A 27,888-nucleotide genomic window follows, 5' to 3' on the forward strand; every position below is an offset into this window, starting at 1 on the left:
CTGTGCCCTTTCGTAGGTATGCTAATTTCCGTGGACACACAGGAGTGTTTACCATGTGTAAGGGAAAGCATACAGCAATCTAGCCGATTTCAACAGCGTGTTTTCATCTTGTGTTTTCAGGCGAATCAGGAGGTGAAGAGTGCCAGCCCATGACGCTGTGAATGGAAAACAGAGTGGAATGCAAACGGAGAGATGTTCGCCCATCGGGGAGACAAGATACGACAACGGAGGAAGAACGTGACGGTGAGAGAGAACCAGTTACCTATGTTTTTCTTTCCATTCCATGCATCTTTCGTTGATAATGCACATGCTTTCCCATCTGCCCCAAGGTGCAGCTCTGTCTCCTAACCTCCAGCGTTCGAGATGCGCGGCCACTGCGGTTGCACATCCCTCTGAAAGCCCACATATGTGTGGCTGGACTCAAACATCACATTAGGAAATGTCAATCAGTTCATCAGTGGCTTTGTCTTTCCTCTGAGCTTTGCTTTCCCCCCACTGATTTACCGGTAAAAGCAGAAAATCTGAAAGGTCTGATTCGGTTGGCACAGCATCAGGGGGCAATCAGTCACTCTGTGTTACATCACGGATGGCAGGTCAAGTAGAACAGACCCAATATCTTTACTGACTGCCGGCCAAAGTAGAGTTTCTCGCATCCTCCACATCTCCAGGCATTGCTAAAATAGACACTGTTGTACAGATAGTCCTCAGATCCTCAGAGTAATCAGTTGTGAATGTCGAAAAACAGTTATCAGGTTATTTCTTTTCCCCTGAAGCTGTATGTACACTGCAGACATGGCACCGAAGCTGCATTCAAAGTGATACGGTATTTTGGTGTGTTTACACAGGCTTGTTTAATGCCTAGTCTTATATTTAAAATATAGACCATTTTGCAAAACTTAAAAAACACCGATCCAGAAACGCTTCCTGTTTCAGTTTAACACTACAAAAATGTTAGGACTAAATACAGCCAAAATAATGTTTAAAACTGAATGAAATGTTGAATGAACATCTGTAAGACTTAATTACAAATGTGGGAAAAAAAGGGGTTCTGCACCAGTGTTGTGTACGCTTTGCAAAATGGTAAAATCATATCAAATGTATATTTCATTCATTTCATATTTCTTATTTTCCAGTGCAGCACAATTTAATCTGGCTGTTATTCATCATTTTCAGTCAAATTTGAAGTTGTGTAGTTTACCAACTTAAAGGATTGTGGTTGTGTTGACTTGTTTTTTTAAAGCTTCTTTTATTTGTATATGGTATAAACCGTCCTTTTGAGGTGGGACTACTTTTCTTGGTTGTCATTTTTACAGTCAGTTGCATGTAAGCAGTGCTTTATAAAATCTAGCTAATGTCATTCTTGTCTCATTCTGGTGGTTTTTGCACAAATACAAACTAAAAATAACCAAATTATTTTGTGGTAACAGTTAGCACTTCACTGATGCTTTCCTCAAGTTGAATAGTTTAGAACAGGTCTTCAAACCACCCCAAACAAGAACAAGACTTAACCGTTCAGCTAAAAATTCCCCTTTATTCTGTTGTAATACATTGTCACAGCAAGTTATGAGGACACCGGTATAGCAGGCGCCCTTTTTCTTTTGATTTTCTGGCTCCCCGTTGACCAAGTAACTTGGTCTAAAGATTTTATTGTGAAGTGATCTGATTGAATTGGGTTGTAGTTCATACACTGTAAACCCTGTTAACAACTTTACAGGTCTGCACTGTCAGCATTTGGCCAAAATTAGGCAGTTATACTCTCACATCATCTAATAACCCATTCATGAGAGTTGCACATTATTATCAATATGCTGTGCAAGTTCTGCCAGGCCTGTAAAACAGTCATCCCTTTTTACTTCAAGGCCCCCCACATCTACCACAACAATATTTCCAAGGCCAGCCATTGGATATTTAATATTTAGAAGAGAACGTTATTTTATTTTAATGAAAAATTTAAATTGTTTCCTTAAAAATAATGTACACTAAATTAAATCGAATTTTTTAAAGCTGCAATTTGTCACTTTATGTACCTTACCTTTAAATCATACCTGACAGCTCAAATTACAAATCAATTATTATAACCTTACCATTACATATCTACTTAATAAATTATTTTTAACCGAAAAGTTACATTGCAGCTTTAATAGAAATATTATGATCTCTGGCGCAATCTCTGTCCATGTTTTGGATAGGCCTACATGCTAGTACAAAGCTGAGTAATGGCATGTCTTTAGGTTGGCAGCATTTGCCTTCTGCATCTCAATAAGTTGTTCCACATCATCATAAATAGATTTCATCTTGCGGATTTGCATAAGGTCAAGGCTGCAGCTGATGAACTGACCAGAATCCATGGCAAACAATCCTGATTGACAGCTGGCTCCTTGTTGAGTTCACTGCCTGGCACCACAAAGACTTGTAATCATCCGACCCCTCACCTTGCTTTTCTTCCGATGTTTCTGCTAATGAGAATGCATTTTAATATCGCTGTCGAACCTATCATGCAATAGTCGCAAATGCGCTTCGTTCGGCATAATGAAACAGCTAAAATTCTCCCGGCCGTATTCTCCTGGTTTTCTCAGATGGTTTATTGTTGTAGCAGCGTCACATTGGCCAAAATATGCCTGTCATAAATAAAGGCTGACGTGTCAAAGCTTGGATTGTCGTCTGGCGTGACAAAAGGGTATTATTCTGTAGCGGGGCAGGGAAAAAGTGGAATGATCTGGACCAGGAAAAGAGCCTCTCCGGCCATAAGACCCACATCCAAGTCTGGTTTTGTAGATAGACTTGTTCCAGCTCATAGCCTGACTGTGCTGAGCATGAAACAGATGGAGGGAGAGAAGAGGTAGAGATAGAAGCCTCGGGGGGAGAGAGAGATAGAGAAACAGGGAGAGAGAGAGAAAGAGAGTGGAAAAGGAGTGAGCGAAGTCTGCATTGGGTTGTCTGTAAACATGTTCGCTGTGAACTAGAGCTTGAGGGTCGCACTCTTCAAAGCTACATAACATTTAACATCATTTGCATCATTGGCACCAATCATGCATAGACCGCATTATTGGGTGCAATTCTCTCTCAGACATTCACGAGGCGGCTAGAAGCTCGTTAAACACAGAAGAAGCCGGAGTTCCTTCAGCATTAGACTTTAAAGAGCATTTTAAAATCGCATTTTTGCAACAAAGCCTGACAAGAGCGTTTACGAGCACTCTGGAAAACACAAAAGTCTTGCATTAAAGACCTGTCGTTGAGCCCACAAGCAGCCCTTCAGAGAGCCTTTGGCACAACTGCTGTCTTCCCTTGTACACATTCTCCAACACCTTTCGGGACTTTTTGGTACTAGATGTTGTGTTTGGATTGTCGGCGTGGGACGCTGGTTGACGGTACTGGTGGATCAGCTTCACCAGTAAAACCAACATCAACCAGTACAGTCTAATGGCATTCACACCAGCACCATGTTCTACTGTAACTGTACTGTTAATCTATCGGTTAGCATTTCTATTGGTCCCAGTGTCAGTTTTTTCGCCTTATGAGATCGCATATTTGTTGGGTAACTGCAATGGCTGTAATGTTTTTTGCTTGCAGGGTACACAGCTCATTTCAAATGGCCATCAATAGTGAAGGATGCTTCTCTGTTGAACCAGATGGTGTCATTATGACAAGTATCAGCAGGGTCTCACAGGGCCATGGTAGCCAGCCGAACCTTGACCGCTTGGTTCCACCAGCTACAAGCGTAATTCATGCTGATGAAAGCGTGTCAACCGAAAAGTACTGTTAGCCAATATCATCAGAACAATTATGCATAAGTATTTACTTTTACAGTTCATTCAGTTTAGTGGTTGGCGTGTACTTTAATACATTCTAATTGTGCTTTCTTTGGAATTCTTGGTCTAGTTTGCCAAAATTGGAAGTCAGAAGTCCATCTGTGACTACTGTACATCACCACTGTATACAGTAAAAGATCGCTCTGTATTGTATCGAGGGTGGTGCGGTTCACATCTGTGCGTCTTATTTTTATCCGGCTAAGCCGAGATCTGCAATTATTTGTATGCGCGTGCGGCTGTCACAAACAAACTGGTAGCCAGGGGAGAGAGAGAGCCAAGAGTGATGTGTGTAACAGCAAATTGATCCATCTGAAAGGGCTCAGAGAACCTTAACTGAGATCAAAGGCGACACTAAGGCGCTCAGACTGCCAACTGGAAAAAGGAGGGTGATAAAAGAGAGCGAGAAAGAGAGATAAAAAATCAGGGAGTGTCTCATCTTGTCTAATTACACATTTCAGACAGCTCATGACCAATTATTCTCCCCTCAGTAGCATCTGCCCTTCTCGGTGACCGTCGAGCTGCAGTCTAGTAAAAAAGGATGCTCCCGTCTTCTGTAGGAAGCAATAGCCATGCAGAGGCGACATCACTTTTATGTATTGTTTTGTTTTTTTAAGTCTTGTTTTTTCTATTCTTCGCTTTTTTGTTTCCCTCCTGAAGTCTGAAGTCCCATGGAGAGCTTTTTACTTTAATGCTGACTTTCCTTAAGGTGATCGCGGCATTAAATCTGCGGTGGCTTGTTAGCTGTGAGGCAAAATGCAGACCCTTTCCAACACCGCTGTGTTTCAAAGAGCCCTCTAAACCTGGGCTTTTCTCAAAACGATTCTCCTCCCGGGCGGCTTTTTGAAGCCCTGATACACATCGCCTTGGCATCCTATAAACCCTTTTTTACGCAGCGAGTAATGTTACAAGGTCACCTCCAGAGGGGGTCGGAGAGGATGTGTGGCCTATCCTTGCCTGGGGCCACCTGTGGGCCGCACGCGGTTCCTCCCTGGCCCCCGCTACCCATCAAGGTCTTTGAGCTAAATTTCAAACCTTCCAGGTGGCACGCTGCTTTTCCGTTAGGGTAACCAGTATTGCTTAGAGCGTTTGGAGAAAGTGCCCAGAGCGAAAATATAATTCATGAAATTTCCGACTTTGTTCTCACACCCCGGGGCAAAGGATGCTGGGTTGGCGAATGAGTAAAGAGTGTAAACAGCGAATTATGGCTCGCAAACAATTGCTGAACTAAACGCACATCCTTATCATTCAAAAACGGACTTATTTGGAAGCTGTGTATGTACCGTGCAATAGTCTGAGATCACTAATGGACAAATTTGTATTCCAAATTGTATTATTAGCATAATAGTTTGAGTGAAAATGTAGTTGACATGGGCTTCTGTTTGCGTTGAACCTGAAGGTCTGATCTTAGAGCATGATGTAAGATTATCATTTTGTGGGCTTTAGGGAAATCTGTCATTTTGTACTAAGAAGTTTTTGAGGTCTGAATGAAATAAAAATGACTGTAAAAAAGTCTGAAATCAGACATTTATCACAAGCAGGTTTCTTATGGATGTGTTTTAAAATGACAAAATACTAAGCATTTTGTAAAATAGTCAAATACACTCAAAAAAATATTTGGGCCTAATACATAAGATTTATGTATTTTGATTGCATATAGAATTTCCATCCATTTAGATTACATATTTTTTACCTAAACAAAGTAATAAAGTTAATGTGATACAAATTTGTAAGACATATGAAAAAGAAACGGGTAAGAATAAGTTTTATGTAATAATATGAATAAATAAAACGTGTTTTAAATTGATAAGAAACATGATCACATATTCTTACATATTAAACCCAACTTAATTCATAAGCATCACATTTAAGTCATTTTCATTAATAAATCAAATGTTTTTTAATTTATTCATCAATTTGTATTAATTTATTCCTGAAGATAAAAAGAACAGTTAGACCACATGGTTTTACATTTTTTTCACAAATTTATTAATAGTTAACAACTGTTAAGAAAAAAATGATTCTTGAGGGTAGTAAATACTACCCATGCAAACCAGTTAAATTTTACTTAAATATATTAGGTAGCAAAGTAAACTATAGCAGTAATATGAGAGAAGTTTGAGCTCCGAGACTTCATTTCACTTTTGAAAAGCTTGCCCTTCTGAAAGCTGCCATTTTTGTCTGCCACATTTGTTGACCTCGCTGCCAGCTTCAGAACTTCAGTCTTGAAACCCGTGCTGCATCTAAATGAATTCACACAAATTTAGTCCATTTCTTTCCCTGGCATCCATAAAAGCGAGCCAGAAGGCACAGATTAGAGCATTAGGCCCAGGCTTGGCCCAGGAGCTGTGGATACTCTTATAAGTTTAGATAAACTGAGGGCTGGATCTACTGGTTTCAGAAGGGGGAGATCAGCCAGATGCACAAGAGTGTCTGTCCATCAAAGTGCAGACCTTTCCCGCACAGCGACAGGCTCTAGTGAACCAGACAATTGCAATGTAGCCATGTGAGAACAGGGCAAGATGGAGTCACGTTCAGCCACTGAAGTTGTTCCAGAAAGCATCGGGGCAGATGCCTCGGCTTGGAGTGTGGAAGATCTCTAACAGCCAGCCAGTCAGAAAGAAACAACTTTACATTATAGCATAAACCCACTCATGGTCGAAAAGGGATGGGAGACGGGGTTAAAATAACCATCTTACGGTGGATAGGGCTATGCACATCAAAGTGCAAATGATTATCGTAGTGCCGCTGTAAGAATATGCCAGCTCAGATCCTCCCCTTCATATCCATATATAGTATAGTCTGCATATGTATATCCATATAGCATTTATTTTTATATAGCGTTTTTCAAACTTGTTCTTTTATTTCAATGTTATGGACACACTTGTTTTTATATCATTTAATATTTATTATATTCAACGAAAAGTTACACAAAAATAAGAATTCTGTCATCATTTATTCACCCTCATGTTGTTGAAAACATGCATTCTTTTTTCTTTTGTGGAACACAAAAGAAGAAATTTTGAGAAATGTCTCAGTGGTTTTGCAATGGAAATCAATGGTGACATTTCTCAAGTGACCAACATTCTTCAAAATGTCTTTTTTGTGTTCCGCAAAAGAAAGAAATTCCTACAGTTTCGGAAAGACATGAGGATGAGTAAATAATAAAATAATTTCCATTATGGGCCACTGCATACTGGCATCCCTGCACCAGTTGACTTACTGCAGGCCGCTCTGGTGCTTTACTCCTGTTTCTACCAGATTAGAAAAGTGCCCAAGAAGCGTTTTTAATTCCCCTCTCCTCCTTTCTGTGGCATCTCGTCTTTACGTATAGATAAGGTTACTTATCTCCTCAGCTCTTTGGTCTGTCAGCATCTTTAAGTTCGTGTCCTGTAATCTGGGCCACTGTGTAGTGGCTTCAACCCTTCAGCTGTGTTATTAAACCCGAGTCCTTCAGGCTAGAGAGAATGAAGTGCACCGCCGGTTTGATCGAGAGCTGAAGAGTCAGACCACCCACCATTTCAGATAGCGCTAGATGTTCGAGGGCCAAAAGGTTAGCTGACACAGACCTGTGCGCGTGATGCATCTCCCGGAGCCCTCGCTGGGTCAGCACATCGCTAAAACTGCCAAGACGACTAGCGGCAGAGCTGCACGTGCTTCGTAGCTACGGCACACAAACCCTCGAGCTTCAGAACGTCTAGCCTGTTCTGATGTTAATAGCGACCGACACCATCAACCAACAGATTGTGCTGTCTGTAATAACCAACCAAAGCCAAAGCTCAGTCTAGGGACTAAACTGTCTCGCTGAAATATTTAACTCTACCTACCTTTAAGCTTGTGTTGTGGCTCAGGTTTGTCTTGTAGGCATCACACGTGGTGTATTATGAAAGATTAAACATGGTGAGTTTGAACTGGATCAGACTTTTAAAGAATTCTGGACGTTATATCAGTGCAGCTGTGTAGTAGCGAGTGTTGTGGTGTGGTGATTTAAACTCAGTGCTCATAGCCGGTAGGTTGCTTTGTCACCATTTACCAATACGTGCAGGTAAACAACAGTTATTAATGTAGTTCATATACACAATAGTTAATATAAATATGTGAATCCTCTGAATTATTTTTCGGTATATTTATGGAATATACTGTAGGACTCACTCCAAAAAATTGTGATGGCTGTACATAACTGTCTTGCTTTAAATGCAATGTGATTAGATTTGGCTCCAGATTCTACTTTGCATGTAAAGTGACTATGAGCTAAAGATATGTGCATTATAAATACAACATATTATATTGTTATGTTATATATGTATAATAATAATCATCATCATCTGCAATTTATTATGATTATTATTATATTGTTGTTATCTTGGTTGTCAGGTACAGTATAAAATAATGTGTCAATACTGAAAGTTATCAAAAATATAACATTTCTTTACTCATCCTTTCATCTTTTTTTTTCAGCATGATGTCTTATTGACATGATGCCATGTTGGAATTTAACGCTCATATGTGTTTGTTTTGGTTTCAGTTTCAATAAGTAAACTTAATTTGTAGTAAACTTAAATATTTTCTCACACTCACCTGTCATTGCGTTTCAATAGTGCTTTATGATAAATGTCATGTTTTTAGCTTCAACATTTTGAATTCCATATAAGAAGATACAGTAACATTTCAAAATACTATTATCCCATTATGTTTAGCTGAAAAAAAGGAGTATTGCACGAGGGTGGGTAAACTGTAAGAGAATTTTTATTTTTTGGATGAACTATTCCTTTAAAACTGATGCAGTGAAGAGACTGATATTTTTTGGCTGTGAATTTGGTTATGTAATGTGGTCGTCACAGCTATAAATGGCTGAACTCACAGAACAGGATTAGGCTCTGGAATGAGCGACGAGCGTATTTATCCGCATGATGTTCGGTTGTATTTGACAGTCTCTGTGATCGAGCGTAACCTTACCTGGACTTTTCTCCTCACAGTAAGGTCACCAAACTCTTTTACCTGCAAAGACCGCTGGGACACGGCAAAACTCATAGTTTCGTGGCGAGGTGATGCATCATGGTACATTTGATGACTGAGTTCACTAGCTCTGACAAGCCTGAAACAGAGAAAAAGCTTCTCTCCATAGTGGGCCAAGCCCTGCCCTTTAAAGGTCTTGATCGGTTTTTAAAATTTATAAGAGCACTGGGGCGTGTGCCTCAGTTTCAGATTTTTGACTGCGACACCGTGCCTTCTCAATGTTCCCCTCTTTCGCTTGGTAAAGCTTATTAGTGACACTGGTGTAATGCCCAGTGGTTCAACCACTGCATACCCGAGTATAAATCCCTTGTGGTCTAACACTCTCTACTGCAAACAATCCCTCACAGATGAGTTCAGAACCGTAAATAGGACATGACAGATAAAATCATTTTAGCGTAGACACAACTGTAGTGAGAGAGAGATGCTGAGAGTAATATTTATTATTGCATATTAATTTTGTTATCTTCTGTTTTTTTTACAGAATTAATTGAGAAGTTCAACCAAAGTTGACAATTATTCTGGTAAGTTATCCAATCACAAAGTATGGTGGCTCACATATGACTAATATAGAACTAATATAAAAGTATAGCCTACACTCTAAAAAAAAAATAGTGCTATATAGCACAAAAAATGGTTCTTGGCTCGTAATCATAGGGGAACCACTTTTATAGAACCATAGTTTGGTGCTTCAGTGGTTCTTTGGGATGACTGAGGTGCTATATAGAACCACTGAAGAACCATACAGGTACATACACGTTCTTTATACAGGAACGGTGCTATATTTACATTTACATTTATGCATTTGGCAGATGATTTTATCCAAAGCGACTCACATTGCATTATACTATACATTGTATCTGAGTATGTGCAATCCCCTTGACCACTGAAGCATCAAGATATGGTGCCATATAGCATTAAAAGTGGTTCCCCTATGATTACGAGCAAAGAACCACTTTTAGTGTTATAGAGCACCATTTTGTGTGTAATTTCTTTGTGCAAGGTTTGAAAATTAGGTATGTCGAACATTTTTTTAGTCTTTGCAGTATCTTGAAATAATCCCAGTTGCGATACTTGTGTTGTGTTTGATCATGAGTTGGCCTATGCCGCAACCACAGTATACACGTAAGACACTCTGTTTGTATGATGCACAGAGTCATTATATGCAGGTCATTCCAAATCAATCACCTATGCACTTCCATTTCATTTAGTATGCTCCCTCAGAAGACAGCTGCTTGTGCACATAGAAAACATCTGGGCAGCGTGGTTTTTGAACAGAGCCACATTTTACCAGCAAAACTGACTTTACAAACAACAAACAAATTGATTGGCTGTCCTATCGGTCTAATGTTTGCGATTCACATGGTGTTGGAATTATTAGCTGTTTTGAATTCGCCAGCACCCCTGCTTCAGCGCTCGGTCGAATATTTTCACGATTGTGTGAATTTTTTCACTGAAAGCTCGTCTTCCCCCTCTCTCCGCTCCTCTGCCTCTGTATTTCTCTCCATTTTCCCCCTCCAGCAGATAAACGTACTCCTCAGGCTTGCTCCTGCCACAAAGCATTCTGTAATAGTCTAATTGTAGCTAATGGTTTGTGCAGCTAATTAAAGTGTATGAATTACAGTAATCAGTCAGACACGTTGAAGCTCGCATCTCACTGCTCCTCCAGGCGTGGAGGCGCAGAGAAGAGAGAGAGAGAAATGACCAGGCAGAGGAAAGAAGGAAAGCTTTGTTGGAACATAATTAAGAAGTTCTTCCACATTAAATCAGTGCCACTGGAACAATATTTACCTTTTGGTTTGCCGCTCTGTGGCTTGGCGAACGGATCAGTGGTCTGGCGCCACTTTTGCCGGCAGCGTTCAAAGAAAACGGACTCAAGCGAAACCAACTCACACGTCACAAATATAAACAGCTAATAGGCATATAAGAATTGAATATTGTACAATGTTGGGAAGGTACAATTCCTGATATAGACCACTTCACAAAATGTTGTTATTTTTTAATCTTAGATATATAGTTCAATCTTAAAAATAATATGATAAATGTTGTAGTTGTATGTTTTTCAAATGTTTGTGTAGTGTTAAAAAACTGAAACGAGGAGTTCTAGCATTGGGCCGGAGTAGTCTGCATGCTCAAAAATCTTTTGGATAGTAAAAATATTAATTTTATAAATAAATATTAATATTTTGCCTCACTTGTTAATAGCAGATTTTTTGTGCTATTGTAAATATTTGTTTCTGGACATAAAACTGTATTCTGCTTTTTATTTTAAACAAATAGTTATGTTGCAATTTCACTGCTGTTATTTAGATTTTTTCCTGCAGATTTGCGACTAGGTTCAGCAATGTACAGTATTTGACATGAGCCAGTTCCCATCTTTTGGTGAAATTGCACCACAATGTGCGTCGCAAAATCGTGAAGAGGTAAAAGTTATTAGACGATGCTCTTCATGTTCAACTTTCAATCCCCTAACATGATTTGATAAATTGTGTTATGTTGCAGTTCCTAATACCAAAGGTTTACGTTGACGTAACACTTTATTTTGGGGGAACTGTTGATTTTGAACCCTGGTTTTCCTAGTATGCCACTCAAAACACTTTCAAAGAAACACCGTACTGCTTTCTAAAATATCTGTGGAAAGTTCAAATGATGGAAAGGTCATCAGAGATGAAACACATTGAAATGTAAGGGGTTCAAATCTCATTAAAACAGGAGCGAAACGTGAGGCAAATGAGTTGATTGATGTGATTACATTGCCATTATGTCGCTCCTTTTGCCTAAAAGGCCACGTAGGATCTGTTTCTGTGAGACAAGACATTGAGACACTGATTAATTAGATATGCTAAGCTTTTCACCATTACAAATGCTAAGCCCGTCGTGCAGAGGACATAGACTAAGTCCGTGTCTTAAGCGCTCATTTACAGGGGTTTCATAGAGACGTTATTGGCATGTCATCTCTCGATAACATTATTAAATGTCTCTGTAAATCCTCATATAGTTAATAGCATGGAAAGGTAATGGGGGAAGGTACAAGCACACGTCTGCTATAATTTCCTAACATACGAATGAACTCTGAATAAATTATTTGCAGAACTCGGCTCATTTTCTTATTTTTTGCAGATCGGATAAATTTATACTGATCTAATATGGAACGGGATCGTCAACCCATCACACGCTTCATGGAAGAAGTCATGGGTAAATGACAATGTGCAGTTTAGAGGACAACGAGGAAAGGGAGTCTGTCCTGTGCGAATGCCTGCATAATTATTTGTCACAATAATTATGAATAATTGCAGGCGAAGCCGGTTATAGGTACACCTGCACACGTTTTCTAAAAACAAAGCTATGGGTGTAAAGCGCCACCTTTGGGGACGTTCTGAATTTTCTGAGAAGAACTCGGGGAAGTGCACGTCTATATTAGTCAAACATGTGAATCACCATACCATGTAATTGGCAAGTGGAGGTAACTGACATTAGTCGTGCTAGACATTGTTCGGGTAGATATGCAATGACAAGAACATCATCGCTCTAACTGCGTAATGCAGTGGCATGTGACAACGTAATGACCACTTCGTGGTTGATGGTGTGGCACCTCCTCTCCAGAGATTCGATTCAGCAGTTCCAAGAAAGAAGAAGCAATAACCGAATATAGAAATGCGTGCAATTTTAACATTTAGCCGTTGAATAGCTTCCCGGACGCAGCCGCAGTCCATCTATCAAGTGTTGTGGAAGTCTGAAATGTTTTTCCTTAACAATGGTAAGATTGTTTTTCTATTAGTTTTCGCTAGTAAAAGTGAGTTGGAGGCTAGCCCATACATCAACAGACAAACGTGAAGCTTTTACGCTATCATTAAGACCACTGTGCCGAACGCTATCCTACCCTCGCTGAAAGGCATGTTATGGGGATAGTAAAGTTTTACTAGTCCATGATGGAGATCATTACCGTGTTGGAGGCCCGTCCTGTCAAGTTCAACAGCACAGTTAACAAATCAGCGAAGACGTGTGACATGTAACGTTAAATAAAAACGGAGCATGCTAATGCATCACATGAAGTACAGGCTAATGCCCTTGCTGTAAAAGCTGTAAACTCCACAGCACAGTTTATTATTGAAGTGAATTATGAACACATTGTTTTGAGGGATACCAGTCACAGAAGAATAAAAAAATCACTATAAATTTCACAATCTACAATCCGGCGCGTGATGTGCCATCACGCCTGCGATGTCACTCAAAACGACACTCTGAACATTGCACTCTTGTTCAGACATTCTCCTTGGCTCTGAAGCTCTCCTGGCTATCAAATTATATAACCTAAGAAAAAAGAGATGGAGCGAATGAAAGAGACGCACGCCCACGACTCGTTTCGTCAAGTCAAATCGCAGCGAGAGCTTGGCTTGCCCATTCACAAAAGAGAAGAGAGAAGGGCTCATAAATCAGCGAGGAAAAGCAGCACTTTCTGTCTAACAGATTGGCTCACCCACTCCAATGCATTACTCCCCATTCTTTAAATGGCCGAATGAATTAGTAACAAGCACATTTCTAGCCTTTTAATTTGGCTAGCACACAAAGACTGCTGCCAATAAACGAGCTATGAAGTTTGTTGGTGACAGTGATATCCATTATGTGTTTAATTATCTTCAAAGTTAAAATGAAGGACTCACCCCACCCCCCCAAACTCTCGCTAATGGGAAGATGAGACGGAGCGCATTTCAAACATGAATAGAAAGCTGACGAGTTAGCCGGCGCGCATTTCACTTTCCGCGATGCAAATTGGAGCAATCAGAAAAAGCGCGCAAGAAATATCACTCATGTTGTTATTTATTTCTTTGCCTTTCATTTCCAAGTCAAATTCCACTGGGCTAATTTGATATCTTCCATGAAATGGCAGTCCAAACAAGTCAAGATGATTTGCGCATTCAGGGTAAAACTGGCGGCGAAAAGGTTGGGCTTGTCTCAAATGTCATCAGAAGGAAGGCTGATTGCATTGTGCCCAAATGTGTTGCTGTGATTTGGCGGCGGGAATAATCACCATTAATATGCCGATGCTGCGACAGACCTTCTCTCGTCCCTCACAAGACAAGGGTTTTACTTTGATTCTCACGGTTCAATTCAATTTTATTTTTATTGCGCTTTTCACAATTTTCATTGTTGCAAAGCAGCTTCGCAGTACATACATTAAAATTAAAAAAGGGAAAAATTAAAGACAGTATATGGTTTTTCTCCACGCAAAGTCAGTGATGCGCGTTAGCATGCTTTATTGTTGTTGATAATCCAATCGACTGTGCTAGACCGTTGTCTCTGTTACAAAGTTCTGTTTTGCTCGCATTGTTGAGTATCATTTAGTAGTAGGCTAGGCCTGCATGCAATTTCTCTGTTTTTTTTAATGTTTTTTTCTAGTGGAACATCTTAGCTCTCGAAGCTGGCTCTTTCATAACTTTTTTATTTGATAGATTTCTCAGTTGTGTGTCGCTTAAAGGGATAGTTCACCGCAAAATGAAAATGCTGTCATCATTTACGCACCATCTTGTTATTACAAACCTGTATGACTTTTCTTTCTTCCTCAGAACACAAAAGAAGATATTTTGTAACCAAACAACAAAACATTCACTTCTATTGTATGGACACATGCCATTGCAAGTCAAAGGGTACCGCCGTTGTTCGTTTGCTAACATTCTTTAAACATATTTTTACAGAAGAAAGAAAGTCATACTGGTTTGAAACGACAAAATGGTGAGTAAATGATAACAGAATTTCATTTTTGGGTGAGCTATCCCTTTAAGCATTAACTTTGTGTTGCATCATGTCAATCAAAAAGATTGTTGGTTGCTTGATGGAAATGGTCACTATCAACAAGTGTGTATACAGATTTTCAAGAACTTTTTGTATATTGCATACAATTGCATCTCACCATAATCGTCTCTTCTTAAGTAATATCAAGAAATATATTTTTCTGACAGTGATAATCGCTAGCAAGTGCTCTTCTATGTTACTGGAGATCCAATTGTTAGCACTGAAAGAGTTTCATAACAACAGCATAGTGTTTATCACAAAGACTCCACTTGTTAGATTTTTATTAATTTATTTAATATTATTGTTTTAGCAGAGCATTTTCATTTTTAATGTTCTTTTGCTGAGCCACTGTAGAAATGAAAATGTGCTTTTGTTCCATGAAGGAGTTATTTCCGCCCCATCTGATTTACTTTGGTTGATGTAGTCATAATGATTAAGTCCTTTTATTAAAATATTTTTTGACATGCATAGAGAGTTTATTTAGATGTGGCCACATGAAGCACATTGTTATCTTATCCAAAACAGTTTTTGCAGTAGTTACAAGTAAAAGCATACTAACGGCAAATCATTGGACGTTTATCCTATACTGTTAATACCTTTTATTCTTTTATAACTTAAAATTCAGTGTTCCTTATCACCATATCTTATATCCCCACCTTCATGTTTTTCATACCTTTGATACCTTTTTATAAAATAAGTGAGATGTTATTTTTATGCGTCAACACGTAGGGCTATCTCTCTTTTTAACTCTCCCTTGCTCCTTCCCACCACACCAGCATTAAATAATTTTGCTGTTGGCTTTTTCTATTTGCCTGGAATTACCAGCGAACAGTGTGGTTCTCTCCTGGGGGTCTGTCCTCGCGCTGCTGAAATAGCTTCTCTCTCTAATAGGTGTGTGAGTGAGCGGCTATATGGACTTTAAAATATAACACAAATCTTTATCTAAAGCCACTCAGGTACCTGTCTTGTGCCGCCTGCCCGGCTAGCCGCTAACCTCTCCCGCTCCATCATGCTAACACTCGTCTCTATATCCAGTAATCTCTTTTCTTCATCTCGGGGTATGAAGGGGGTGTGGTTAGCCAGGCACCCGGCATCCATCTTTTATTGACTCGGAGGCCACTCTGAATCAATTTCTCTCTCTCGGCTCGTTCTGGCTTAATCACTTGGAAGAGCCGAGGCACGTGTAAATATGAGAGAGGGGCCGCTTCGTACGAACGAACGACCGCTACGCGCAATTCCCAACACAATAACCATGCAAACTACATTATTAAAGGAAAATGCGCCCCAGGTCACATTCGGTTCTCTTGTGTAAAAATATTGTTCAAAATTCTGATGGAACCGCAGCGCAGACGTGGCGTGTTGGGAAATGCGTTGTGACCTCCGTAAGATCTACTGCCGTGTCCTCCTCCACACGATTCCAAATTTACAGACGTGTTGGGGAAGTGAGATGCGCGAAGTGTAAATTACTATGTAAATCTGTCCAAGGCTGCAAGGCTACGCTGGTCTCGAGAGTGAAGCTAAGCTGACTAAGGTGTAGATCAACCTCAGCGTCAGATCCGCAGGCCTGAATAGTTACATTGTTAACAAAACTTCAGTGTCCTATAGAGATGAGAAGTATTCAAAACACTTGTTCCTGTTTTTTTTTCCTGTGAGTAAATAATGACAGAATTTTCATTTTGGGTGAACTGTCACTTTAAGAAAGTCAATTGGGATTCTAGACTTGGCATCCAGACCACACCAACCTCTTTGGCACGGTCAGTATTTGTTTGGTTTTGAAGTATTCCTAGTTAAATTGCGAAAGCCGACCCTTTCAGCACGCCCGCAATTCCGTGTGGGCCGCATTGTAGTGTCACATATGCGCTCCATGCATGTCTGCTTTGTTTATGTCATTGATTTATTTATCCTGTCCATTGAACGTGTAGCCAGCAGCAAGCGCGTGCTTCTCTTACTCTAAAATCACCGCCTCCTAATTATCTGTCACAATTTCTGCCGTCCCCTGCCGAAGATACAGAATGACCAATAATTACCCTCCAGCTCTGCGCTGCCATTGATTTCCCAGCACCCGTACCACTTCAGCCTCTCTCTCTCCCTCACTCTCTCTCCTTCGTTTCCTCTTAATCTTTCTTCTCGATCACCCTGGAGACAATGAGAATATCCCTCGCCACCTAACTCCTGCCGTTAAACGTGAAAACAATGCCTCGGTTGATCGTCAACTCACTAATAAAAATTAGACACTATTATTCTTGTGTTGTCAGTCACCATGTGAGTGTTTGTTTGTGTGCGTGCATGCACCGTGCTGCTATGTCTCCGCTCATGCTGTGACATGCATGACTTTCGCGTCCGCGCCTGTGCGCACGTAACAATTGAAAGGGATGAGCAGCTGTCAGTGGTGTAAATGAAGATAAATCAAACATCGTTGAGAGTGTGTGTTGTTTACTCAGCGCCGTTCCCAAAAGACGCTGGAGGGACTGAGGAAAAGTGATCACAAATGTCAAGCATTGATCACTCACAATTTGAAAGACAGTGATTAATCTGTGCTAAACTTAACATCTGTGCAAAAGATACTTTTGTGCACAGATATGTGACGTTAGTGAACGTATACTAAACATGATTACAGGAAGTGTTTTAGGTGTTAAATTCCATCCTAAATGTGACGTCCCAGCATACCCTGCTGAATAGGCCAGCATAGCAGGTGACTTCGTATGGTGACTTTGCATTTGCTCTATAGCAGGGGTCCTTAAACTTTGTTTGGTTAATGTGTTTGATTCCTTAGGTAAACGCACAGATAAAAAAAGTATAGCTTTGAATGAACTAAATTGCTTTGGATAAAGCATCTACCAAATGCATAGAATGTAAATGGATCTGGTTTTATATCGTTTCAACATTTTCAAAAAGTTTGTGGCCTTCCTGACACCACAAAGAAAACGCAAATTACCTCAAACCACTTACCTACAGTTTTTAAAAGTATACAAACTATCCTTATTACTATTATCAATTCATTTATCCTGTTTTGTTTTTATTTCTTTGATTGAAATGAACTAGACTGCTATTATTATCTAACGAAGCTAAATGAGCTGAACGTTCCCTAGCTAAGAAGTTGAACCGAACAATTACACACTCGTATAATTGTGAGCTTTGCTATTAAATTGAGACAACAGAAAAACTTCATGACAAATTGATACGACAATTAATTCATTGTTATCCGCTGATTAATTAGTATATTTGTTCAGCGTTGTTGCTTTTTGTCAATTATCATATCTGTTTTTCTTCAATCAAATCGCAGGCGGTATCCTTCCATACTCCAAGAAGTAGCGCTTCAGACGCAGTGCGGTCACGTGGCAAACATCTCTGCCGCCCCTCCTCCAGATGCCCCTTCAACCTGATGGATGTCATCAATAATGGACCCCCGTTGTTCACTTCCACCCCGGGACAAAGAGACGGCAGCCCGGGCCCAGCAGAGGTGTGATAATTCACATCCACATTTATACTTTTAAATTTCATCAAGTAGTTTACCTTGCCAAACACGCCACAGGCTGAGAGGGGAAAGCTGACAAAGAAATGTGGCTTTGATAGAAGCCGGCGAAATCCGGCCTGACTGTCTTCGCTCAGGGTAAAAGCCGGCGAATGAGGTAAACGCATCAGTGGCGGGACTTGTCTCAAACGCGGAAACGCTGGATCTATGGGCTACGACGTAATAAAGCACAACAGGCAGGGTGAGTATTAAGGACTGTCACTTGTATCGGCAGACCCCCTCCCTTCTCGGCACCCCCTACTGCACAGTAAAGCAAGTCAGGTGAACAGACTGATGTGTACTTGGACAGAGAGATTACCAAAAATGTTACCTTGCTTTACACACTCACTGACTGTAATGCACATCTAAATAAAGATGAAAGGCCAGAAAGCGGAGAGACCACAGTACCATGGTATTACCTTCTTGTTGCCATGGCGAGTAATACCACAAGGTATTTTGTCACAGACATTTTCTGACTTAGGGGTCCTTTACATTTCACACCTTTGTGCCAATCCACTGTCCCCTTATTTGTTGCCTTTAAGAATAATACCATGATGATCTTTAGAATAACAAAGATTTATGTTGGAGACCACCATGTGGCCATCACTTTTATCCATGGATGATTTCGTCCCCGCCGCTCACCGCAGGGATGTTTCTAATACAGAGAAAACATCTGCATTTCTTAAGCAGTTGTTGTCGTCTCATTATAATGAAAGATGATCTTGCCATGAAATGTGTGGCTTGTGATTATTTGTCGAGTGATCAATGTGATTGTCATTGGTGGTGGCGAGAGACGGCTGATATTGAATTGCAAATTCATTTCAGCTCTCGAAGCGGTCAGCAAGGGTAGAGGAGTGAGGAAAAGAGGGTGAATTGAAGATGGAAAGAGGCAGTCAAGAAAAGAGAAAGAGAGAAACATGAGTTGAGAGGCATTGGTTGGGTCAGTATGACTGAGATAAGGTAATGACAGGGTGCCGGAGCGGACTAATGCTGTCGTTGGACCCGATCTGTGCCAGTTGAGCTGGTCATCACAGACCCGCCATCTGGAAAAGTCTCTTTCCACAGAGCTCCTCGCCTCCCCCGCATCCGACCGCACCACGCCAGCGGACTGGCACTGCTCAGCCCTCCATTAAATCCAGCCTTGCCGTGGAGACACAACTGCAGAACAACAGATCACCCCCCCAGCACAAGAGCTCATGTAAAAAGCAATGTGAAGGTGGGTGGTAAACAAATGTGAATCAGACTAAATTGTGGCAGATTACAATGAATGTACAACAATTTCTTTGTTCTGATGAAAACAGAAAGATATGCTTGTAACCAATCAGTTTTGGGCCACCATTGATTACCATAGTAGGAAAAATAGCTTTATAAATTGCTTTGTTCTGTTGAACACAAAAGAAGATATTTTGAAGAATGTAAGAAAGCAAACAGTTCTCGGGCACTTTTGACTTTGACTGTATGGTTACAAGCATTCTTCCAAATATCTTTCTCTGTGTTCATCAAAACCAAGAAATTTATACAGATTTGAAAAAACTCGAGGGTGAGTAAATGATGACAGAATTTTTATTTTTGAGTGAACTGTCCCTTTTACAGTAATATCACAACTACTGCGTTATTGACTTGTACCCTGCACAATGGCAAAGTTCTAATCTAATCCAAAAACTATACCAAAATATACAAAGTAATTCACCACCGAACCGTAAAAGAAGCACTTTTAAAATTCATACAGGTTGACACATATTTTCTGGTTTAGTCGCTGAACCATTATACCGCCCACCTCTATTGATATATATGCAAACAAACCTGCCGTGAAAAAGGTGGTGTTCGAAAATTCTTTGTTGTGGACACTGTGGACGTTAAGCAGAGCAATTTCCCCCCCTGTGGAAATAGGCAAAGAAATTAAATTGATTTAGCAAAGCTGACAGATTAGAGAACTCGGCAGCGCCGGGCTGAAATTGAACGTTTGTTCCCAGCAGAATTCGCCCTGTATTAAACCTCTCTCCAAAACTGACCCTCAGATATATGCTTTATTCCTTCTTCTCGAGCTGTTTCAGGATGTTAAGTGTTCTTAAAATTCGATTTAATGTCCTTGCTTTTGCACAGATAAATGATTGACACCTGCCGACGGGGCGTGTTGGAGCGGCGATGCGTTTCCATGCTTTGTTGCCTTATTCTGGCTGCCATCGATATCTAAATCTATAGAGGAAGGCTGGATAACTCGTTATCATCTTTCTCTCATCATGTGGAAGATGAACACATCACAATTATTGTCTCAACATTATAGATTCTGTCTTTTCAGTCTAGCACATCTTATGTTCTACGGTAAGAATTGATCATTATATTACAGTAATTACATTACATCAGCGCTTGCAGAGAGAGGCCGTTGAAGGAAAGAGACATTGATATCTTTCAAAGAACCTCCCATTCCATGTTGTTTCTTTTTCGGAAATCCAATTTCTGGCCTAACCAAGTTGAGTTTTCTGCTCCAGTGGAGTGTTCAGGTATAGCCAGTCACCTACAGTGTAATTAAACCCAAAAAGACTCCATCAATCAAATGACATTAGCCCAGGAACCACGCACGTACACAAACACACACACATACAGAGACTGGAAATCAAGTTTCGCAGGTGGCAAGCGTGATGATTACAGCGGTCGAGTGAGTCACAGGTAAGCCCTCGGGGAATAGAGACGTTAGTGGAACATAAGACTGACCACACGCTCGCGCACATACACACGCACCGAGTCACATGCAAACAAGCATGTCCGAATGTAACACACAGTGCCATTAAATCCCAGCACACGGAAGAACAGATTCAATTTTTTAAAGTATTCTTGCTCCAACATGCTCCTAGCCATTCATAAAACACTTTCATATAATGAAATAGTATATGTTTGGCTGAGTACATTGGATAGTAATGAATAGAGGAAAATGGTAATGGTGAGATTTTTGAGGATGATTTAAAGAATGTTTCCGGAGTGCAGACAAATACATGTCTTCATTTTTGTTGTTTTCTAGATTTGCAGCTTAGTATAGCATCTGTGTGTTTCTTGCCTTCCTCTCTACACATGGTAAACAGGTTAGCGTAGTGTGTATCTTTTCTCAGGCTATGACAGCTTGTTTGTGGGTGGGTGTGCGTGTGTGAGCTTCTCTTTGAAGTGTCACAGCTTTTCAGACTCGGTCGCCATCTCACTGTGCTCTGTGTGTGTGTCTCCGCCCCCAGGTCAGCCCTCTGCGTTTGAAGCGACAAATCGGCCGTCAGCACGCATGTCAGAAACCAGGCACCATAGTGTTCTGTCTCTCTCTCACTCTTTCTCTCTCTCTCTGGCTGCAGCTGTTCTCTCTAACTATTCTGCAGGTACTACTGTATATCTTCATCTGCACACATACACACAAGGTTGCAAGTTCTCAGTTTAATTGGTGAATTTGGATTAAGCAGAATTGTCATGTGAATTAGGAAATATTGTTTCTGAATACGAATTACTCTCAAACCTATAGACTGTTTCAGTGGCAACAACATAAACAAACGTTATGTGGTCCAATCTTAACTTCCGGTAGACCTCCGCAAAGAATCTATAAGTTTTAAGTCAATTCAATACAGTTAATATACAATAAAATATGAATATAAATTATTATTAATATAAATTAAATATAAAAAAAACTTTGGGCCATGTGCGTGCGTATTATAGACACACAAATGTGTATTTTCAGAAACCGTTATAGATGTCGAAAATGTGAAAGTATTAAATTTGTCATTTTATTAAATAGCTAACTTATTTTTTTACAAGGGTGACGTTCAAACTTAGATGTCAATGTGTATTTATATGTTTGTGGGGGTGATTTATTATGAAATAAAAAAGATAAGTTTATTGGTAGTGTTAATTGTGTAATCTGTTGACAATTTTTTTTTTAAATGTTATGTTTTGTTGTTAAAGGAGTAGTTCACCTTCAAAATGAAAATCTGTCATCATTTACTCACCCTCTTGTCATTTCAAACCTCTATGATGTTCTTTCTTCTGCAGAACACAAGAGAAGATATTTTGAAAAATGTTTGTAACAGAACAGCACAGCCCCCCGTTCACTTCTATTGTAACCAGTGCAAGTGAATGGGGGGCCGTAACAGCATTCTTCAAAATATCTTCTTTTGTGCTCTGTGGAAGAAAGAAAGTCATACAGGTTTGAAAGTCCAATTTCAATGAATTGAATGGGAACAGCTTTTTAAATTCGAAATCTTGCACAGTCGTGTGCTTGGGCAGCACTGAAAATAATTTGTGTTTGTGTAGCATAGACCCCACATGACACAAACTCTACATCTACCGTTTTTCTACACCTCTGCACAGGACGCTCGGATCAGCCTAACCTCAGTCTCAATGTATACATTATCTGTTTTGATCTGGGAAGGTGAAGAAAACCTCGCAACAGGTTGACTGTTTCATGGCAGGTCTGTGTTGGTACTCAGTTTGTTTCCATTAAGAGTAGATGAGGTGAAGGAGTCTAACAAGTGATGCTCTCTCTCCTTCTCTATGCAGAGACAGGGTGACAGTGGGCTTTGACAGCTTTCCCTAATGACCCGTGAGTGCCCGATTCTGTCTGCTGACATTTTGGGTGGCAGCACAGATGCCAGGCATGAGAAGGGGGCGTTACTGCCGCTGGCAGATCTCGCTCCAAATAAATTACTGTCAGAGGTGTTGCTCTCCCCTCTCTCTTTTTTTCTCGCTCATGTACACAAAACGCACCGTGTCCTAAGCAGGCGTGATACGACATGATTTCAGTGACACTGAATGTGAAACTGCTGCACGACGTGACACGATCGCAGCCAATCAGAAGATATTAAATGAACAGTTATGTGGAGCAGATTTTAGTGTGAGTGGGGCTACACAACATTTAAGGAAACAGCAATTCTCTCAGAGGTGTCTGCATTTGTCCTTATTTTTTTCTTGCTCTCTTAGAGGCACAGATTCTAATTAGGTATCCAATTTTATGGATGCACACATACTAGAATTACGATTAACGCTTGTAAACACTGCCTGTATTGATCGGGCACGGCTTGCATAATTCAGTTGTTTCTCTTTGGAAAAACACGGATTTAACATGGGCTTTTACATGGTAGTTCATCTCATTTCTGCTGATTTGTATGCGCCGATACCCTCAGGATAGTGGCGAGGGATGGGCCGATGCCTAGCCGCCATCGCTTCCACGCTTCCATTCATGTTTATTTAAACAAATGAAGAAGATGATCAATGAAGCTAAAGATTCTACAGTGAGGGAATTAATGGCCATTGCCCGGCGTATGCAATTAGTCTGTGGTATTATTGAGTTGTCTTTTTTCAATGGCTAATTTGTTATTTCACAGAACATCTCTCCCCAGGGCCACTACTGATGGCGTCGCTTTTGCAAACGGAAACCCAATTTACCATCCATCGGCTAACTTGCGTGAAAATATGTCTTGTTTTTTTTTTTTTTGCAATGTGGCTTTATCACAAATGACAGTGTAAGAAGCGACGGCTACAAAGACACCCGTGATTAATAAAAACAGACAGATTTCTGGTTACAAAGAAGGCGGTCTGGTTTGACAAGCAGGAACAGAGCTGCATTCAACATGCTGAGATCGTGCCGTCACGTCTCGGAGTATTTTACGAGAGCAGGTAGCCTCCCAGATGTCCTGTTTATTTTTTGTCTCACCAGGAATTAATTAAAGCCTTTGTGTTTTGTTTTATTAAGGAATAAAAAAGTTTCGCCGTAAGCCTGAACGGGTGTGAAACTACCCGGCTGGAACGTTCTGTAATGTTAGACATTTCCCTGTCTGACTTCACTTTGGTTAGACTTTTTGTCTATGTTTGGGAGCGAACGGCAGTGATTGCCCCCTGGTGTGACAGTTTGTTAATCTCCTTAAATGAAACTTAAAATGATTGTAAAAATTACAAGCACATTCTAAGCAAATGCTATTTGACATCAATAGGAATGGATTTTTTTATTTTCATAGACCCCCTTAGAAAGCATGTACTAATAAGTACTCCAGTTTTTCCAGAGGGCTCTTAAAGTATTAATGGACTTCATCTATATTGTGTAAGATTGTAGTTATGACTCAGGTAAAAAAAAAAGCCCATGAAGCAAAAATGCCAAGGTCGTGTAGTTCTACGTGCCAAGCAAGCGATTGCCATTGAGATTACACCGAATGCTAACGCTAGCACTCTCCGAAAGCTCAAACAAACAGAGCGATATTTTGATATGCCACCGCATTGTTTATATTTAACTTGGTTGTCTCTCCATATTAATCTCCAACTCTGTTTTTGTCTTACGTGGATGTGACTAAATAATGAGCTTCCCAAAGCTTGGTGTCCCAATATTGTCAGTCAGTTTCGCAAATAGAGTTTGCCAAAGCAAATATGAAGAGCATTTACAATCCCCCAATCCTTCAGCTAAGTGCGCAGATGACCCGGTGGTCACATCATCAACAGCCATTTCGAGGGGCTTTATTACACGCGCGCACACGACAGCAACTGAATAAACACTCCTGATTTGTTGCCTCCGTCTCTTGATGCCCTCAGCCTCCCTCCTCTCGGCCCCGCACATCTCTATTGATTACAGAGAGAGGAGCAGTAAACGCTGTGTGAGAGCTAAAGTGCTGTTCCTGGTGTTGTCATCAGCCTGTAATGGGTGTAACGCGCTACTAAACAGGGAGCCACGCTAAAGTATTCACTCTTTGTTAAATGCACCAGCGGCTGGACAGTTGGAAAGAAACACATTTTACAAGATGGCTGTGAACCCTTAAAATGGCTTCATTTGGCAGTTTGCAGTACTCAGTCTTTTGTGCTCTGTTGTAGTTTTTGCTTTTGAGTCACGCTTGGTCAATAACATCAACTGGGAATGTTTCTCTGTGTGTTTTGTAACTCATTGTGATGTAGGGTGGTTCATATACACATGCACAAATGAGATTTTAGAGCTGTGGGAGAGGGGAAGGTTTTTTCAGCTAATAACAGCAAGGTTTGTTAGGTTTGTGTCTTGCATTAAACTATTGTGTGCCTTTAGATAGCTTTAGAATATAGTAGGGATGTAACAATATTACCGATATCGTGGTATCGCAATAGCAAAATGATCTCAATGTTATCGTGGTTAGGGCTGTCACGGTTATGAAATTTGGCTGACGATTAATTGTCTAATAAATTATTGCGATTATGACGATTAATTGTCGGTTTTAGAGCTTTGACTTTTAATTCTCATACATTTTTTATTCAGCTTTGAAATGACCATATTGTGTGAACATACTGTCTGAATATAAAGACCATGTTCTTTTTCTTGGAAATACATAGGAAAAAATTGGGTCATCATACTTCAGGTTTAGGCTTTTACCTGTCAATAATACAACCGCCAAATTAAGTAAATTGATCAGGGGGTGAATTGAAGCCACCATTAAAATGCTATCAGTCATAGAAAAGCTTCTAGTCTGTTTTTTTCTCACTTGCAAGACTACAATAAAAGTTGACTTCTATGTTAATGAGATTTTGGTAGACTGGTTTTCACACTGAAATAATATTAAATGTACTGCAGGTTATTTTTATGGTATATGCTTTAGTTTTTTTTAAAGTGATTGTGTTGTGGTGGTACATTTTACAAGTATTACCATGCTTTAGTTACAATATATACAATAAAATATGCAATATGCAGATGCACTACAGCTCCCCCTAGTGTCTTCTATAGAGATGTGCAATAATTGCGATGATCTGAAACCATCGCGATGAGGTCAAACAATCGCGATGAGACGATTATTTAATAATCGTGACAGCCCTAATCGTGGTCACATGACTGTATGAAACGATGCCTAACATAGAGAATGTTAGAAAAAAGAATAGATGTTACCTTTGGCAAGGTCCATCTGGTGCAATTATTTTATTTTATAAAAGGGATTTTTAGGTCATTTTACCCATCTCATACAACAGTTATGATTAGATGATAAAGAAAAGAGGACGCTTATGGCACGTTTCCAAGTCATCATTTGTCATTTATTGCAATAAATGTCGTACTGTGAACTTCACACCGAGGTATTACCGTACAGTGAGATTTTGATATCGTTACATCCCCAGAATATAGTATATAATAGCACTACTTTAATACTTTAGTACCTGGGCAATTTCATGCAAATGTCAACCTTAAGATTAAAAAGTCAAGATTTAGCCAAAGGTGTTCACCATACTGATAGATCAGATGTTTTACCTGTTTCAAATGTTTTTGTAAATGTTTTTTAAATGCTCAGAGAATGTATTTGTAACCAATATACTGAACCATATGCTGTTTATATTAAACTAAACCTTTGTTGATAGAGTCTGAACATCAGAAAAATATCAGTCTATGCATGAGTTTTATATTTTAAAAAAGGGAAATAAACATGTGTTATGGATGTGACAAAAAAGGACACGGTTTTTGAGAGACGACATACTTTGTGCCCACATAATTTTCATGTGCCAATTCATGAGGAATATGTACCATTATGAATGTGACAATCCACTGGTACTTACCTGTCTATGGGAAACCATGCACTAAAAAAATGCTTTAAAAACTTTGAGACCTCACATGGTTATTTTAACCACCAAATGTTGACATCTGTGCTATCAGTATAGCAAAAACCTTACATAAAAACTTTCATGGTAAGGTTGACATTTGCATGGAATTGCCCATTTCAAATGTCATAACACTGGAATTGATTTGTTTACTGCAAGTTTTTTTTTTTTTAGCTTGACAGCGTCTGTATGTCACTGCAAGTTTTCAAACACAACTGTAAACAAATTCTGCTTTTGTGTTTTACAGAAGTCACACGGATTTGGAACAACACATTGGTGAGGAAATACTTTTAAAAAATCCTCTTCGCTTTTATTCAAGTTCTGAATATGGGTTAGAAAAGGCCACAAATTTTATGACAGTCTGTAATCATAGATTTGATTCATGAATAGCACTGCCAGTAATCCCTCAGTTTTTACTACTCTCCCATCACTACATGGGGCTTCAGAAAAGCAAACGAAAGACGATGTCACCGCGGCGCATGCAACAGTTGGCCCAGGTGTTTCGGGGTAAAGCTCAGCCCCACAGGCTCTACAGGAAGCCAACATCTCCCACCAAGACGAATCAAGTGTTTTATCTTCAAACAGTCTCCTAAATGAATAATAAACAGCATATAAAGAAGCAGGAATTGGTGATGCCATTTGAATTTCTGTTTTCCTCGCTCTTAAATTCCAACGTGCGATTACTCTATGAACCGAGTGCGTGCAATGTCAATTAAAATTATGCAGATTTTTTTCTTCATTCAGGGCATTTACGACGCATTTACATACGCATAGAAAGTCATGAATATGCATTAGCGGGGAAAGGGAAAGAAAATCACCACTAACATTAAAAAGGTATGTAAAATGAATAAGAACCAGCCTGAAACGTTTGTCATGGTTAACGCGCATTAGTATATTTCTTTACCCGGTTTAATGGTGGCGAGATCATTTAGCTCTCAGGCTATTGTTTTCAAGGCTGAAAACAGCTTTAATTCTGATGGTGGTAAGTAATTTTCATTAAATGTCAATTTGGTATTAATTCAGAGCAAAGCTTAAATAAAATTGTGTTCATTAATCACTCCGCCGTCCAGTAGGCTGCTAATTAAAACGTTGTGGGGCTCGCTCGTTAGTCACCCGCAGACCTGATTGTTAATGTCGACTCATTGTCCTCTTTTTCACGGCTATCATTTATTTTCTTTGCTGTTCTTGTATACGCTTGTTAATTATTAAATGTCG

General features: G+C 39.9%; 1 long non-coding RNA gene across 1 annotated transcript; it reads left to right on the forward strand.

The window, feature by feature from the left end:
* Positions 1-142: 142 nt before the first annotated feature.
* Positions 143-26,930, forward strand: LOC130570729 (uncharacterized). The gene is made up of 4 exons (XR_008964990.1): positions 143-243; positions 9,304-9,343; positions 17,893-18,322; positions 26,921-26,930. It is a non-coding gene; the product is annotated as an uncharacterized LOC130570729 (long non-coding RNA).
* The last annotated feature ends 958 nt before the right edge of the window (positions 26,931-27,888 follow it).

The sequence above is a fragment of the Triplophysa rosa genome, linkage group LG19 (assembly GCF_024868665.1).
Source record: "Triplophysa rosa linkage group LG19, Trosa_1v2, whole genome shotgun sequence".
In the NCBI taxonomy this organism is placed as follows: Eukaryota; Metazoa; Chordata; class Actinopteri; order Cypriniformes; family Nemacheilidae; genus Triplophysa; species Triplophysa rosa.